The sequence below is a fragment of the Triturus cristatus genome, chromosome 6 (assembly GCF_964204655.1).
Source record: "Triturus cristatus chromosome 6, aTriCri1.1, whole genome shotgun sequence".
NCBI lineage: Eukaryota > Metazoa > Chordata > Amphibia > Caudata > Salamandridae > Triturus > Triturus cristatus.
In genome coordinates, this window is record NC_140589.1 from 192,487,246 (window position 1) to 192,505,228 (window position 17,983).

Genomic DNA, 17,983 nt, shown 5'->3' on the forward strand with positions numbered 1-17,983 from the left:
TGATGACATCATCCTTGTGATAGAGTGGCGGTCGCGCGAGTTATACTTATCTGAACTAACTATAACGTGGGAATTTCAATGGTTTTTTATGAGTGAAATGTCCAGCTAACTATAACATGTGTGAAACCTATGGTTTTTTAAGTGAATTTGCAAGGTTTTTTAAATGCTAATTCCTAACTATAACGTGTGTGAAACCTATGGTTTTTTAAGTGAATTTGTAAGGTTTTTTAAATGCTAAGGTATGTATGTTTTTTTTATTTTTATATATATATATATTTTTTATGTTTTTGACGGTGCGCGCACCGTGCACGCACCGTGCGTGCACCCCGCGATTTTTTGAAAAAAAAATAAAATGTTTTTTTCACCCTTCGGGGTCCTTCAGGGACCCCCTGACAAAGACTAGGGGGTCAGGAACTCTCTACCCTGCCCCCTTCTCACGTTCTCCACCTTTCTTTTTCACTGTCACACACAAAACACACAAAATGGCGGCCGACACTTCCTGATTTCAACCGATTCGAACGTTGACTGACATGTAACCACCAATCAGAATTACGCTTGCGCACGTTAAGGTGCGCGCACGGTGCGTGCACGGTGCGCGCCTATAGATATTTATGTACTTTTAACTGCAATTTTCTCAGGAACTACTGAACAGATTGACACCATATATGCAAAAGGCACATGCCTGACCTGAGGACTACCTCTTTGCCAAATTTCAAGTAATTCTGTTCAGCCGTTCGGGCTGTACCTTCGACTAAAGGTCCTATGGGAAAATGCATGGGGAAAACGTGTTTTGGGACCCCCCTTTTTTCTCAGCCCCCGCTTGACGAATCACCCCGAGACTTTCAGGGTAGGAGCTGAGCGGAGCGCCCCATTATTTTTTAAAATTTCGCGAGGATTGGTCAACCGGCGCCAAAGTTATTCAAAATCGAAATTTCAGATTTCCTATGGAAACACAGTCCTAACTATAACTATCTACTGGCGACCGCCAGTAGATAATATATGTTCATATATATATGTATTAGTCACAGATATATATATCTATAAATATATATGTATTTGTATAGATATATATATATATATCACATTTTACTTAATGATGTAAATTGTGTTTATAATTTTACTACATTTCTATTGAAATGTTATTTATCCATTGGCAAAAATGATTGCTATTGTTGCCTTTGCAATCACTGATCTTTATTGTAATTCCCAATTTGTTAACTTAAAAAATTCTTATTGTACTATATTTAGCAGTTGTCATGAAATGTACCTCAACATATTAATGTGTGTTGTCATGATAGAGGAAAATTACAGTGATCTGGTTAAATACTCTGATGTGAAGCTACGATTATCCTATTTTCCCAGAAATTCAGTTTAATGTTGCTCTTCCCTAAGGTAATTCGAATGTGTAGCTCAAAATTTGATTCACTGTAGTGAGAATAAAAATTACTTAATCTAAAGGAGCTTGCACTAAATCATCCCTTTTTTGAAATTATACAATATTATTAGAATGTATGCTATGCTTGTGGTGTCGTAATACACATAATCACAAAGTATAGCCAAAATAGTTCCTTAAAATGTAATCTCTAATAATTCAACATCTCCCTACAATATTAAACTGATCAGGAAGGGGATCTTGTTATAGGTTCTTTACAACTTTGTAGAAAAAAGGAAATTGACTGTATTCATTTATTGTATATTTTGAGGCTATATTCTATGTGAAATGGGATCTGACATTTATTGCAATAGAAGGTAACCCCTTTGTGGCTTTTGATATATACCAACCTAACCATGTAGCTCTCTGTTTTCATGTGAAATGTTCATAGCATTTGAAAGTTTCTGTTGGAAACAGACCAAATGTTGTCTGCTAGTGAAGGATGGTTTCAGTTATGCCAGTGACTGCTAAACAAACAGTCAGGTGTAAATTCCACAGAGACTTTGTATTCCTTGGATTAAATGTGACTCTCTTCTGTATATTCCTTATAGACAGACACAAGTTCCAAATACTCATCATTATATATTAATGATCACAGTCTCAGTTGACCACCCCTTATTACAACTCATCATTCGCATTCCTATTTTTGGATGGTGTGCATCCTGCATATATAACCCCAAACATTTGTGGGACAGATTTATGTGGCATAGTATTTTAAAAAATATTGACGGGTAAGTCTTGATTTTCTATTCCTGATCTCACAAATATTTACCTACGCAGTACATATATATTCAATATATATTCATCTATGCTTCCTTATGTGCACTTACCTTTTGATATTTTGCCCCTCATTATTCTGCCCTAAATATTCTTCTATCTCGATATTATTGCTTCCCATCTTCAGTAGTACAACCCTTTTGGATCACATACTATTAAAACCGTAAATGATAAGAGCAGCTAAAAAGAAAGTTAATACTTTTACTTTCACTTTATGTTACTTGGTACTCACCAAATAATAGGAGGATGAAAGATCCTTTGCAGCATTTGCAAAATGCTGTTCAATCATCCTGATGCTGAAAACAATGATAGTGTGGTTTAGTATAATATTTTGCCAAGTCCTCAAACTACCATTCTCAAAAAAGAGATTCAAGGGGCAAAATCTTCCCACTTATTGCCCCAAATCAGGAAACACTGGATATTTGACAAATTTCAATTTAGTTTTCGATCTTGATGCAAAGTACTTGATGATGCACCTCAGTTTCTCAATGATTTTGACACCAGTAACTTACTTTTATTCAGCTTTTAGCCTGATTATTATAGAGCTGATCATTTGATATTGTTTATTAAGTTTCCCACTAATAGACTTCAAGCCACAGTCTTTAATAGTTGTCCTCATCTTCACAATTCTAGTTCACAATTTATGAAAAGTTAATTTTTAAGGTCACAGACTCATCTTCCTTCTGTGAAAGGTTTCTGAGAGTCCCTAATCCATCCAAGATTGAGAGCAAAGGTCGTAAACAAAGGTTTAGGATACTAAACATATTAATTGCAGTAATCTTTGGTCTTATGTTTCTACACTACTGCTAGGCCACAACTCTATTCAGGGTTTTAACATTCCCACCTCTGTCTACCTTGAAAGTGGTTCTCACAGATCCATATCTGACAGTGAAGATATTAGTTGATGTACAAGTACACCACCCCCATTCCCATGACTTCTTTGGTTTTGAGAGAGCTGAGTGAAGGCTGGGAGCGGGCAGACTACATTTTAGCATTTCACTGCCTTGCTTGGGTTTGAGACCTGAGTGCATTCCTGGAATTGCTGCAAAAGACTCAGAAAGTGACATCACACTATTGAAGAAAAATATTATTTTTCATATCTGTAATAGAATAGCTAGATCTATCCAGATTTTAAAAATTTGAACATGAAAATGATACGCAACAAATTATTTCAACTGGAGAAAAAGAAATATGCATTTAATTCCTTAACCCCTCCCATTAACTGGTAAACCAGCACTTTTTTCTTTTATTGCAAAATACATTTAATTGCAGTAAGACATATAGAGCTAGAAATGTTTTTTAACTAACATAGTTCCATATATGTGCTGTGAGAATTTCTGTGACTCTTAAACGCTTTTCTGAAAACATATTGACCAATCATTGTGGAGTAGAGTTCCAACTTTTAAAATCATGCAGCTGAATCACCCTTTGAGACCAGAACCTCATGACAAAGAACAGAAGAAGTTTATTCTTTAACTATGAGCACAAACGTTGTACACCAGTAACAATAGGACTTAAATTTTGACACTCCAAAAGTGACAGATTTTTTAAAATAGTGAAATGTCACTGTTGATGCATTACAAGCATAGATATCAATTTGTGTTAAATTTACTGTTCAACGGGCTTCATTCTAAAGATACCCATCTGGGGAGAGCCTCCTGATCAGAACTGTTGTGATGATTCCCTCTACTGGGAGGTAAGACATCTGCACTTCTCCATTTATGTATTAAACCACAAATGACTGCCCAACCCACATTAGGACTGCTAAGTTCTCCATATGGATCTAAAAACAAATAACCATAGGGTTTCATGACGGACATGACTGACAATCATACCGAACTTAATTTAAAACATCCTCACCGTTTTTCTTTTATTCACATTTGCATAAAGTGTGTTAAACAAAAATGACCTGGTGTAGATTTCAAACCTGTTTTGATACATTTAGGGCTGTTGTCACTGTAGATGTGTAATTTGTGATTTGTGTGGTGTGGGTGTGTATTTAGTACTAGCATAGCACTCCCAAGCCCAACCTTAAATAAACTCATCCCAGTTAGTAGTATTTATTCTCATTTTCGGACCATCCCTCCTGGTCCCTCCCTCCCCACCCAAGTACCCTGTTTCCACCGCATGTGTGGAGAGATCTCCATCACTGAGGCTTATTCTTATGCACTGGACATTGCCAGGAAAAGGCATCATTCAAAAAAGTATTTTCAGTCGGACCTTTTTTCTTGTAACTAGTTCATGTCAATGCCTTCAAAACACATTTTGTAAATGTTGCATAGTTTGGTGAGATTATCTGCACCTTTGGGAACACCTGCCTTATTTTCATATCAATGTTGGACACAGTACTGGTAGCTGAAACCTGGAAGAGTCTTGATATGAGCAATAACTCAGATCTCACGTCACCAGAACAGAAGTATTCTTAAATGTGATTCAGGTTCCTTCAGAATAGCCTTCGCTCACTTTTAGTTCCTTGGCCTTAACTTTAAGTCCGAGAAATGTGCAGGAGGTACACTATGTAGGGGTGGGTGCAAGTCATGGAGCTTCACTCATCTGAATTCCGTGGACTTACCTAAAAACTCTGTGGAGGTCCACAAGCGGTTTGTTGCATTGCTTGCACTGAAAAATCAGTGCAAATGGAGCCACACAGTGCGCCAGAGGGCTCTGCTTCTTTCTCTCGTTTGATAAGATTTTCTACTCAATCACAGCTTTCTCAATGCGAGCGTCCGCTTTCTCAAACCAAGCAGTAGTGACCTGCGCAACCGACCGCCCGCATTGAGATTTCCTCCCAGGAGGTGGTCTAGCACTTGATTTTCTTGCTCGCAATTGTCAACTAAACTTTGGTGAGCTACGAACAAGAAAAAACTCCACTACGCTGTGGTTTGTAGAGTTTTTACGGCACTCCGGAAGTGGAGCGCAGACCACTCGTACTATGTAACAAGCCATCCCAGGAAACAACACTACAATAGAAAAATAACACTATTGTTTACTCAGAAGACAGATAAAGTGTGAACCAGGCAGCAATATCCTCTTGCCTAGACTCCAAGAATGACTAATAGTTAGGCTTGCCCAGATTCTTACTCAATAAGCTGCAGAATACTGTGGCTCACTTCCTTTTTACACCAAAGAAGCATGATTCCTGGTCTAGATGCAAGAGAGCTCCAAAGCTCTGGGGGCATTTAAACTATGGCAGACTGGTCCCCATCCCACCAGGGTGGCAGAGGACTCGCAGAGGATCCGCCACCAATTTTTCAAGGGCCCACAGGGCAGGCGTTTTAATGTAAAAAAAACCCAACTAATTTGTATCTTTTTTCAAGACAACAAATAAATGGCCCGATGCAAAGGCGATTTTCTCCCTACGTGTTTATGTAGTTCCTGCCCGTGCCTACTATGTCTTGCAAGGAGGACAGGAACATAGAAAACTAATGATAGTTATTCAGCCCTAAATAGGGTGAAACAACGTTCACAGTGCGTGGTAAACCTTTGGAGGGTGGACTGCTAGGTCAGAAGTTTACATTGACAACCCCAGTTGTGGGTCTGCCGGTTACACATAGTGCATTTGCGACTTAAACTTGGGTAGGGGAATTGTGAGATTAATAAGGCAAGAGGACAGCTGACTTATAGCGGTTCTCCCATTCTTGCAAACTCTAAATCGGGGCCTCTGACGGTACTCTAATGACGTTTTTTGGGCTGCCTGTAATCACAGCAAATTCAGGCCTCATGCACACCCTGAATTGTGACACCTTGACTCTTTCTTTGGTCCTGTAAATATGTCAATATCTGGTAGGCTGTCTCTAGAACGATTCTTTCACTTCTTCAAATTCTTTTTTCATGGTACTTTGCTGAATTATGGACCATCTTTCTTTCCATAAAATGCTGAAAAAGATGAAAACATCTATGATTTCTATAAACTTGTTTTTCTGCTCACTAGAATCTAGAGCCAAAACACCTTTTATAACCCACGTACTTTACAAGCATATAACTACATAATTAAAGGGAAATGAAATAAAAAAACTGAAATTATCAATGAGATTGAAGCAAAATTGAATTAAACCAAAAAAAGGTTCAAGATATAGTTAAGGTAAAAAACGTACCCAAAAAGAGCAATCAAAAAATAATCACTCATGTTTGATTGATGTAACCAATTGTGAAAATTCAGTCAAGATATCCTCCTGGTACATAGGTTGCAAGTGAGAGTGGCCTGTAAGTGTATTGCGGCCAGGGTCATTCAAGATTGTAACCTTGTGACACTGAAATATATCTAAAAGTTAACCCTTTTCTGCAGGCCCAACCAGGAGACTGTTTCGTGTGAGGAATGTTTAAGCTCGGACACATGACTTAAAGTCTTGTGACCTCAATGCAGCTGTAGTAGGACCTTTGGAAAGTGCTTTACTGAAACTGACTATTAATTAGTGGACCTGTTCATTCCACCCTATGTTGAAGGTTCAATGATTCTAGTGTTCTTCACTTCATTGCATAGAAGAACTAAACAGGCAACCCACAGGCTGTCAGCCTTAGCAGGATCAAAGATATGAGGAATAGAGAGGGAGTAGGAGGTGCACAAAGTCTAACTATTTATATGCTAGGAAACATTAATCACTGCTAATGCCAACAACAGGTGGCAATGATACTTATGCATACAGCCTATTGTAACAATGTTGAATTGCACAGGGATCATATTTAATTTTATTGGCACTGTAGACTGAACAATCATGTATTGCTGATCTGATTCTTCTTTCAGGTCCCCTTGGACGAGGAGGAGGAACACCAGAACCACTACTCAGAAGATCAAAGCAAAATGAAAGTGGAGGCATAAACGCTTCATTAAATCTGCAGACTTCTAACCTACTCAACATTTCGTAATATTTTTGATAAATAGATACCACCATATTATAGTTAATCACTGGCAGAAAAAAATGAATGTTGTCTATTTTAAACAGTGTTTTACCATGGTATAGGTTATTTGCTAAAATAAAAGGGGCCGATTCACAGAACTAACTTAAGACAAAATCCTAAACTTACTACTTTTGGTATTCACAGAAGTTAGGATTTTGTCTTAAATTTGTCTTAAGACAAACTTAAGACAGACTTAAGACAGTCTTTAGACAGACTTAAGACAGTCTTAAGACAGACTTAAGACAAACTTAAGACAGACTTAAGACAGACTTAAGACAGACTTAAGACAGACTTAAGACAAACTTAAGACAGAATCCTAACTTGAGTCTGTCTTAAGTCTGTCTTAAGTCTGTCTTAAGTTTGAATTAAGACTGTCTTCAGTCTGTCTTAAGACTGTCTTAAGTCTGTCTTAAGACTGTCTTAAGTCTGTCTTAAGTTTGTCTTAAGACAAACTTAAGACAAAATCCTAACTTCTGTTAATACCAAAAGTAGTAAGTTTAGGATTTTGTCTTAAGTTAGTTCTGTGAATCGGGCCCCAAGACATTGGTAAGGTTTATGTTGCTATTGAGGTAAAATCTAGACACATACAACTATTATAGTTAATGGGTGGTTATATAGTTTTGCAATGTTGAAGTAAATAGTCATTTCATCTTATGTTACTTATCTTACTTTGTGTTTGGCTTACAATTCTTGTCAGATGCAGAGTGCTACATCCATGTTAATGAATCATCGACACTGTTAAGATCTGACAAAGGTTATAGGTTCGCTGCCACAGCCTCACAATGTAAAGTGGCTGTTGGAAGGACATTTTAAAAGTGAATATAAAACATTTGCCAAGTTTCTAATAGGGATAGAAAACATTCAATTTTCTCCTGCAGTTCTGTTATAGTTTGCAAACTTTTTCCGTTTATAAACTTCTTAAACACTAGATTACAGAAGAACGTTATTGGACACAATCCCATTGGAAGATATGCATTTCTTCATAATGTACTATTGTAGAATGCTTTTTCTTGTCCAGTTTTAAATGATGCAAATCCATTAACTTGCAGAGTTTAGAGAACAATTCACAAAGGTTGTATAGGAACGTCTTTGAAACTTCATAAATACCTAGTTCCTCTTATCCACCAGATGTTGCCATTTATGGTCAGTATTAGTTTTCTACTTGGAAGGGTCTATTATGGTCATGTTAGATTCTAATAAGTAGAGATACACCCAGATATCTACTACTCATATTGTCCCCACGAGTTCCGGACCCCCCTCACATCTTTATACTTTGTTGAAAACCACCCCTAAGGCCTCCGTTATTTATAGTTTTCTGCGGAATACGGGCACCCCTAGACAGAAATCCAAAGTGGAGGAGGCATGGGAAAGGGATTTAGCAGCTTCCTGGCCAGTATCCCTATGGAATGGTATATGGGTTAAGATACGTAAATCCTCTAGAGCAGCTAACATAGTGCAAACGTTATTTTTTTAACGCGGTGTCAGCTGAGAGCTGGAGAGCCAGGTTCGGCGGTGAAAGAGTCAGAGCCTGCAATGAGCTCGGGACTTCCGGGACCAAGGTTAGGCAGGTCACATGGTGCGGTCTCTCGAAGGCGGTAATTATTATTCCTTTACCGCTCTGGACCTTTTCACTGCTAACAACGGCAACCGGCGCTTATTCCACCCAGCACCCGCGAGCTTGTCTCATTCGCCGTCCTGCATCTCTTACTCGGACCGCAATCCTTGCCATCCGCACAGGCGCTACGGCACCCGTAGGTGCGGATCACAGACGCTCCTCCTCTGCCTCAAATCGTGCGGTTCCTCAGCACCTGAGGCTCCTCGGCCACCCATTCCTTCTACCTGTGGCTACTTAGCTAACTTCTCAGGCATCCTTACCTCCGTCCTGTCCTGAAGAGATCCCACCATCTGTTTGGGGATTGAAACATCGTCGACCTACGTCTCTAAACTCAAAACTTTACTGTACATTTGTTTTCTGAGTATGAGATGTTCATTTGACTTTTCGTATTTGCATTGTTTACTTTAAAGTCACTTTTTTAAGTCACCAGCCTCGGTTATGGAAATTGGCTGATTTCCTTTTAAACCTTCTCACGGCTAGCTCACTCATTTTTGTACTTTATTACAGTTCTTAAAATCAACATAAAAACCTTCTTTCATCACATACATTGTTCATTCTTTTGAATTCCAATTCTTATTGTAGTAATTGTGATATATTTTTCTTGACTTCTCTTGAATGGGACCACTGTTCCTTGAAAATACATGTCTACCCCCGGTCCCATCTGACCTCAGGGTTTCCTTGTTCCTCTTTTTACTCGTGGAGTGTAGGCCAACAATCTTCTGTGTAGGAGGTGCTCAAGGCTGGGGCTTCTCGGAGCCCAAAGCACAACTTCGAGGAGGACCAGGAAGATAGTGTTGCTGCAAAACTTCACAGTGTCCAGGGGTCATGGTTCCACGTCACCCACGATAGCCATGGGCCTCAGATTTGCTGTGGACTCAGGGTCGCCTCGGGGAAGTCTGGAAATCCACCTCTGGGGATGCAGAGTCTTCAGCTTCCGGCAGGAGCTTCAGAATTGCAGACCGGTCAGTTGCTTCTTTGGTGCCTGCCAAGCAGGGGAGTTACTCCTTGACCCCAAGGGAGATCTCTTCAGTCTTTTAGTCAGGATAGAACATAGAAGGTCCAGGATGTACATTGCAGAGTTTGGTCCAGGGTAATCTACAGTCCTAGGGACTGTATTCCTATACTTATAGTAAGTTTAGAGGATGGACTAACTCTAAGGCCCCACCTATGGGTGGGCCAGGAAAGAGGGGTGGTCACACCCATTTCCTTTGTCCAGTTTCACGCCAGAGCAGGTGCAGGTAGCCCCTGCAACCAGTTTGAACTGGATGCACAGGGACACCAAGTGTGCCCCCAGTGCAGGACTTCAAAGCACCAGAGAGTGCTCCCGCCCAGCCCCAATACACATCAGCCTGTCTGGGGAGGTGGAGACACCTCCCCTCGACAAGAAACCTATTGTCCAGGCCGTCCCTGCTGGAGTTTCAGTCAGCAGAAGGTGGCCAGACCTGTGTTTGTGGCAGAGGCATCCATTTTGTGATGCCAGGGCTCCGGAAAGTCCTACCGGGTTTAGCCAGTGTAAACATGTCTCTCCCTCCAGAAGGGTGGAATGCTACCCCCGCCACCAGAATTGGCGGGGGGTGTAGTATTCCAAAGTGTTTGACACCAAACACGACATGTTTTGATGCAGCCATCCCAAAGTTAGCATTTACCGCGAGGTTATAATGCACTTAAGAGTATATGGTATGGCTGTATCACAGAACAGCCATAAGGAAGTATTCCCGAAAGCTGCAGAGGGGCTCAGCTCATGCTTGGGCACCCTCTCACTTAAAAATCAAGCACTCTGCCTTCAGGATTGTCAAGGCCTGCCATAGGAGTGGCTTATAGGTTTATATGTGTCTGTATAGGGTAGTGATATAGGTAGCCTATACCACAGTAAGGGGTGCAAGCACACCCTTATCCAGGCTGCAGTAGCAGACCTATGGTGTCATTTTAGAGTGCTTCCCAGGGGTGTCATAATACATGCTGCAGCCCCTTGTAGGCCTCTGAGGTACCTATGCCCTAGGTACATAGTATACCATATACTAGGGGGTTATAAGGCAATCCAGAATCCAATTAGATATGTACCTAATGTACATGGAAACCATTTTAAAAGAGGAAGCAGCTAGGCTGTGGTCCTGATTAGCAGGGCCACAGCCAGACTAAGGTCGAAAAACAGTGAAACACCAGCAAAAAGTGGGGGTACCCATGTGAAGCAGATCCCACTCTCCTACACAACCCCCCCCCCAAACGCAGAGACATTAAACTAACCTTGACCAGTTGAGTCTTCATGTTCTAAGGGGGAAGTACCTAGAGAGTCCATCTGCATTGGCATGGTTACTCACAGGGCTATGCTCCACTGTAAAGTCGATCCCCTGTAGGGAAATGGACCACCTAAGCAGTTTGGGGCTTTCACCCTTCATTTGTTTTAGCCATAAGAGGGGCTTATGGTCTGTGTGAACAAGGAAGTGAGTACCAAACAACTATGGCCTCAAATTCTTCAGAGCCCAAACCACAGCAAAGGCCTCTCTCTCAATGGCTGACCAACGTTTCTCTCTAGGGGTCATCCTTCTGCTTATGAAAGCTACTGGCTGATCCTGACCTTCTTCATTCAATTGTGACAGTACAGCCCCAACCCCCAATTCAGATGCATCAGTTTGAACAATGAACTTCTTTGAGTAGTCAGGACTCTGCAGAATGGGAGCAGTACACATGGCCTGCTTCAGGTCATCAAATGCCTTTTGACCACTAGCTGTCCACTGAACCTTTTTGGGCATTTTCTTAGAAGTTAAGTCATTCAAGGGTGTCACTATTTATCCATACCCTTTGAAAAATCTCCTATAGTACCCAGTCAAGCCTAAGAAGGCTCTCACCTGAGTCTGGGTGGTTGGAGCAGTCCATTCCATTATGGTCTGGATTTTGCTCTGCAATGGTTGAACCTGGCCTCCACCTGCAAGGTGGCCCAGGTACACAACCTGACTCTGCCCTATCTGGCACTTACTAGCCTTGATAGTTAGGCCTGCTTTTTGCAGGGCCTCCAAAACATTCCTTAGGTGGACCAGGTGATCCTCCCAGGTGGAGCTAAAGACAGCAATATCATCTAGATATGCTGCACTAAAGGCTTCCAGGCCTGTGAGAACTGTATTCACCAACCTTTGGAAAGTGGCAGGTGCATTCTTCAAACCAATGGGCATTACCACAAATTGATAGTGCCCACTAGGGATAGAAAATGCGGTCTTTGGCATCATCAGCTAGTCTGATCTGCCAGCAGCCAACTGTCAAGTCAAATGTGCTAAGGTACTTGGCTGAGGCCAAAGTATCTGCACGCTCATCTGCCCTTGGTATTGGATGGGCATCAGTCCTAGTGACTGCATTGAGACCCACGTAGTCCAGACAAAACCTCATCTCTCTTTTTCCACCACTGGTGTGAGGTTTTGGCACAAGGACCACTGGACTAGCCCAAGGGCTATATGAGGGTTCAATCACACCCTAATCCAACATTTTCTGGACTTCTGTCCTGATACAGTCCCTGACATGGTCAGGTTGCCTATAAATCTTATTTGTAATAGGCAGACTGTCCCCAGTGTCCACTTCATGAGTGCACCAGGTAGTCTGACTTGGAGTCAGTGAGAACATGTGTCTGAACTGATTGAGAACCTGTCTGCAATCAGTTTGCTGCTGGGCAGTGAGGCTGCTTGCCAAGGCTACACCATCAACTGACCCATCATCAGGGTTCTGTGAGAGGAGGTCAGGGAGCGGGTCACTCTTTTCCTCCTGTCCCTCATCAGTTGCTATGAGCAAGCCCATGTCAGCCCTGTCCACATATGGCTTTAGCCTGTTGACATGGAGAACCCCATGGTGACTCCTGGGAGTTCCTAGGTCTACTAAATAAGTAACCTCTCCCTTCTGTTCAACAATAGTGTGGGGTCCACTCCACTTGTCCTGGAGAGCTGCTGGGGCCACAGGCTCCAACACCCACACTTTCTGTCATGGCTGGTAAACAGTCAGTACAGCCTTTTGGTCATGCCAGGCTTTTTGCAGTTCCTGGCTAGCCTCAAGGTTTTTGTTTGCCTTTTTCATTTACTCAGCCATCCTGTAGCGGAGACCAAGTACTTAGTCCACTATGTCTTGCTTTGGGGGCTTGAGAGGTAACTCCCATCCTTCCCTCACCAAACACAATGGACCCCTGACAGGGTGACCAAAAAGAAGTTCAAATGGGCTGTAGCCAACCCCCTTCTGCGGCACCTCCCTGTACGCAAATAAAAGGCAGGGCAAGAGCAGGTCTCATTTTCGCCTAAGCTTCTCTGGGAGTCCTTTGATCATGCCCTTTCAGGTTTTGTTGAATCTCTCAACTAAAGCATTGCATTGTAGGTGATAGGGTGTGGTGACTTGTAGTTCACTCCACACTCCTTCCACGTAGCAATTAAGTAACTTGACATGAAGTTTTCTCCTCTGTCAGATACTACCTCCTTAGGAAAGCCTACACTTGAGAACACACTAAAGAGAGCCCTTGCCACTACAGGTGCCCTAGTGGTCCTTAGGGGAATTACTTCTGGGTACCTGGTGGCATGATCCACTACCACCAGTATAAATCTGTGCCCAGATGCTGTTTGGGGATCCATGGGACCAACAATGTCAATCCCTACCTTTTCAAAGGGCACCCCCACCACAGGTAGCAGTATCAGGTGGGCCTTTGCCACTGGCTTGGCAGGTTACACAGGAGCGACAAAACTCTTTTGTGTCTTCAGACATGTGGGGCGAGTGAAAGTGAGGAACAATTCTGTCCCAAGTCTTGTTCTGGCCCAGGTGTCCTGCTAAAGGAATATCATGGGTTTGTGTCAATAGGAAACCCCTAAACTTCATTGGTATAACCAACCTCCTGGATGCACCAGGCTTGGAGTCTCTACTCTCTGAGTATAGGAGTCCATCATCCCAATAAACTCTATGGGTCCCACTAGCATTCCCAGTAGCCTCATCAGCAGCTTGCTGTCTGAGGGTTTCAAGAAAGGGTCAGGTTTTCTGCTCCTGGCTCAGATCAGAGCTGGAAGGGCCCCCTGTCCCCAAGAACTCAACCTGGTCAGGTTCAAGCTCCTCTGGGACAGTTCCTTCTTCAGGCTCAAGATCATCTCCCTGAGGAGACTGATCAGCATTCTGAGTCAGGTGGGAAGGTTCTGCCTCAACCCTACTGCTCCTCCTCTTGTGAGGCACCTGGTCCATTATTCTAGAATCCAGGGCCTGTCCAGCTTTTGACATTTTAGCCTGTGACCTAGTCACAGCAAAGACATGTGCAGGGATCCCTAACATTTCTGCATGTGTCCTGAGCTCCTCTTCAGCCCAAGCTGAAGTTTCTAGATCATTGCCAAGCAAGCACTGTACCGGTAGGTCTGCACTTACCACAACCTTCTAAAAGCCAGTTACCCCTCCCCAGGAGAAGTTAACAACTGCCAGAGAATGGTCTGTTCTGACATTGCTAGCATTGGTCACTTGGTACATTTCACCAAGTCTAATCTGCCCAGGATCCACAGGATCTTTTGTCACCATTGTGACACTTGCTCCTGTGTCCCTGAATGCCCAAGCTTTTACTCCATTAATTAAAGGCTGCTATCTGTATTTGCCCAGGTTACCGGGGCTCACAAAGGGGGATATATCCATGCCCCCATCACTGACAAGCACAGCCTGAGTTGGTATTCTGACTAGGCCAGAGTCCATCTCAGAACCCAGGGTCAACCCTACCACACCCTTATTCTGTGTATTCCCACCACCAATTGTAACTACACTAGGGGGAGCAGGTGCCTTAGGGGCATTGGTGGTGGTTGGAGTATTTCTTTGGCCTTGGTGCAGTCACTAGTCCAGTGAGTTTTCTGTTTACAGATTTTGCACCAAGGTTTCATTTGGCCTTTCCCTTTGTTAGCCTGTGAATCCCCACCAAAGAAGATTTTTGGGGCCCTTGTGAAGACTTCTGGTTTTTACCCTTGTCCCCACCCTTATCAGAGTTTTTAGAATCTTGCTTCTTAGGGTCACCACCTTGGTTCTGTACTTTCTGCCTCACCCTGATTCTGACCCATTTGTCTGTGTTCTTTCCCAATTCTTGGGGAGAGGTCAGATCAGAGTCTACCAGGTACTAGTGCAACAGCTGATTTTGATAGATATTAAGTATCTGGTCCCTCATTATCAGATTGTACAATCCTTTGAAGTCACACACTTTACTGCCCAATAACTAACCTTCCAGAGCCTTAGCAGCACAGTCAGCAAAGTCAACCCAGTCCTGATTTTGTGCCTTTTGGGTGTCTCTAAACTTTAACCTGTATTTTTCAGTGGTTAGGCCAAACCCATCTATCAGAGCACTTTTCAAGACTTTGTAGTCATCAGCATCCTCTTCTCTTACAGTGAGGAGCTTCTCTCTACCTTTGTCTGCAAAGGAGAGCCATAAGATTGCTGCCCGCTGACCTTGAGGGACCTTCTGTACTTTACAGGCCCTCTCCAAGGCAGTTATCCATTTGTGGATGTCATCCCCACTCTGGCAGGGAGGGGCAATCTTACTTAGGTTTCTATGGTCATTAGACCTCTCCCTATCTCTAGGGAAATTGCTGCCACCAAGGGACTCTAGTCCCTCCTTTTCTACTAGCTCTGTAGAGCTCCAGGGCTTCCCTATCTACGGCCATCTGCTGCTTTCTGAGGTTGAACTTGTCTTGCTCATACTTCAGCAGTCTCTCTCTCCTCTCCTGGGAGGTCTCCCTCCCTCTGTGAGATGAAACAAAGGTTCCTATAGGGGAGTTAGACAGGATAGATCCCCTTGACAGAGATCTATCCCTTCTAGCCCTGCTCTCAGGCCTACCAGGAGGAATAAAGGAAGTGGCATTATTGTCATCCTCCTCATCCTCATCCTGGTGGTCTGTGTTCACCAGAGTCTGGTCATTGTCACCAGTCTGGTCAGCATTAGAGTTAGGGTCATAGGGTCAGGGGAGTTTTCATCCCTAGACCCACCCTCAGGTGCTGCCCCACCCACACTGTCTCCATCAAAATTGGTAAAATTATAGAAGGGTTGGAAGAAAACAACAGGTCGGCTAAGACCGACGGTCCCACACAGGAAAAACAGGTGGAAACAAGAGCGTCAGGAAGGGCCCCGGATGTGATCCCCGTTTTGGATAATTTTGATGCCCTTTCTATAGAGGTTTTTGAGCAACTTGCCATGGGTATTTCCTCCGGCTCACCCTTGGACCCTTTTGCACACAAGGTCTGGAAAGCGTTCAAATCTGAACTGTTTCCTCCACTTAGACAGTTGTATAATAAATCCCTGTCTAATGGGACAGTCCCTCCCTGCTGGAAGCAAGCGGTTGTCTCCCCTCTTCTGAAGAAACCTTCACTCAACCCGGAGTGTTTAAAAAACTAAAGACCTATCTCACTCCTCCCTTACCCAGTCAAAATCCTTGAGTGCTATGTGAGCCGAGTACTTTCCCAGTTCCTCGAAGCAAACAACCTTCTGGACGAGGTCCAGTTTGGTTTCCGCCTGGGGCATGGGATGGAGACTGACCTTTTGACCGTGTTGGATGATCTTCGTCTGTGTGCAGACAAGGGTCATCATGCCATCTTGATCCTATTAGATCTGTCTGCCGCATTCGACACGGTCAATCATAGGGTCCTCCTGGTGCGGCTGAATGGAGTGGGGGTGACTGGTCTGGCTCTGAAATGGTTCCAGTCATATCTTTCGGATAGAAGCCAGGCCGTAGCTCTCCCCCCCTTTCAGTCCAAATTCACCAAAAGTCAGCATGGTGTACCGCAGGGGTCTGCAATAAGCCCCATCCTGTTCGATGTTTACAAAACTTTACATGCGTCCTCTGGTGGATATTATAAGCTCCTATGGCATAGGTTTAGTAAACTATGCAGACGACACCCAGTTGATTTTATCACTGGAGGGTGAGCAGTCGTCCTCCCTGGAGAATTTTCACGCATGTATGCAAAATGTGGCTTGTTGGTTAAGATCTAACTCACTGCAATTCAATGCAGACAAAACTGAAATTCTCTGTACTTTGGGCGGGAAAGTCTCCCCCTCCCTCCCGGTCAATTTCTGGCCTCTTCCTGCAGATCCCCCACTACAACCTGTTGGGGCAATCCGCAACTTGGGAGTTATATTTAATGAAAAGCTGTCCTTGGAGTCACATGTTAATAAGACTCTGGGGACTTGTTTCTCTCTTGCAAGATCTTTGAGGAAAATTCTCCCCCTGCTACCAGTTCATGTGCGTCCCCTGATAGTCAGGAGTGTGATCCTGAGCAGATTGGACTACTGTAACTCATTGCTGTTGGAATCCCCTCGATTTTTGATCGGGAAATTGCAGTGAGTTGAGAATATGGCAGCTAAGCTGGCTCTGATGCGCCCCCATCATTCTTCCTCCACTCAGGCCCTTGCGGAGCTACATTGGCTCCCCATAACACAGAGGATTTATTTTAAGTCCCTCTGTGTTGTGTTCAAGGCACTGCATGGTATGGGTCCCCTACCTTTGCAGATTAAATTTCGCTGGTATATACCCTCTCGTTGCCTTCGATCCTCCACGGCCTGCCGGGTGGGAGTACCTCGAATTAGAAGAGCTAGGTTTGGGGGACAAGCTTTTAGTGTCGCAGCTGCGAGACTATGGAATGCTTTGCCCCTGTAGTTGCGCCAGATAAAAGACCTTCTGGTCTTTCGTAAACAACTTAAAACCTGGCTTTTCCCAAACATTTTATATTTTTCCATCTGAGTCCTCTATTCTTCCCCGTGGGGTTGCGCCAGCTGAATGACCTTAGGGTCTCTCGTTTACTTTTAAAACTTGGCTCTTTCCTAAAATTTAATATCTCTATATTTGTCTCTAATTCCCTGCTTTTCCCTCTTTTAGCGGCAGGATGCTCGTCGAGTTGCAGTGCGCTATATAAGATTCTATTACATTACATTACATCATCAGGCCCACTAGGCCTTGTGATATCATCCAGTTTCAGTATCTTTATGAGATGCTGGGTGGACGGACTTTTGCCTGTCGTCAGCTTCCTAATGGAACATAATGCCCTAAGCTGAGCAAAGGTGAGGTCCTCATGTCTCTAGGGAAGGAGCTCACTGGTTCCTGGTAGGGACCCACTGGTTCCTGGCTGGTTAGACATTAATAATGTAAATGTAAATGTATGTGTCTTGTAAAACACAATGCTGCCCTGAGGCGTCATGGCGCTGTAGACCGCTGGGGAACCCGTCCTGGCTATCCCTGTGAGATAGTCCCTCCAGGGTATCTCCAAGGTGAAACCAGGCATCCTCGGCAAATGTGGGGGGC

The 17,983-nt window shown here is 43.4% G+C and overlaps 1 long non-coding RNA gene across 1 annotated transcript in view; it reads left to right on the top strand.

The window, feature by feature from the left end:
• The window catches only part of LOC146816619 (uncharacterized), a 56,110-nt gene extending 48,930 nt beyond the window's left edge, over positions 1–7,180 (top strand). The window contains exon 4 of the long non-coding RNA XR_014962471.1: positions 6,951–7,180. This is a non-coding gene — a long non-coding RNA (uncharacterized LOC146816619). The remainder of the gene's footprint in view (positions 1–6,950) is intronic.
• The last annotated feature ends 10,803 nt before the right edge of the window (positions 7,181–17,983 follow it).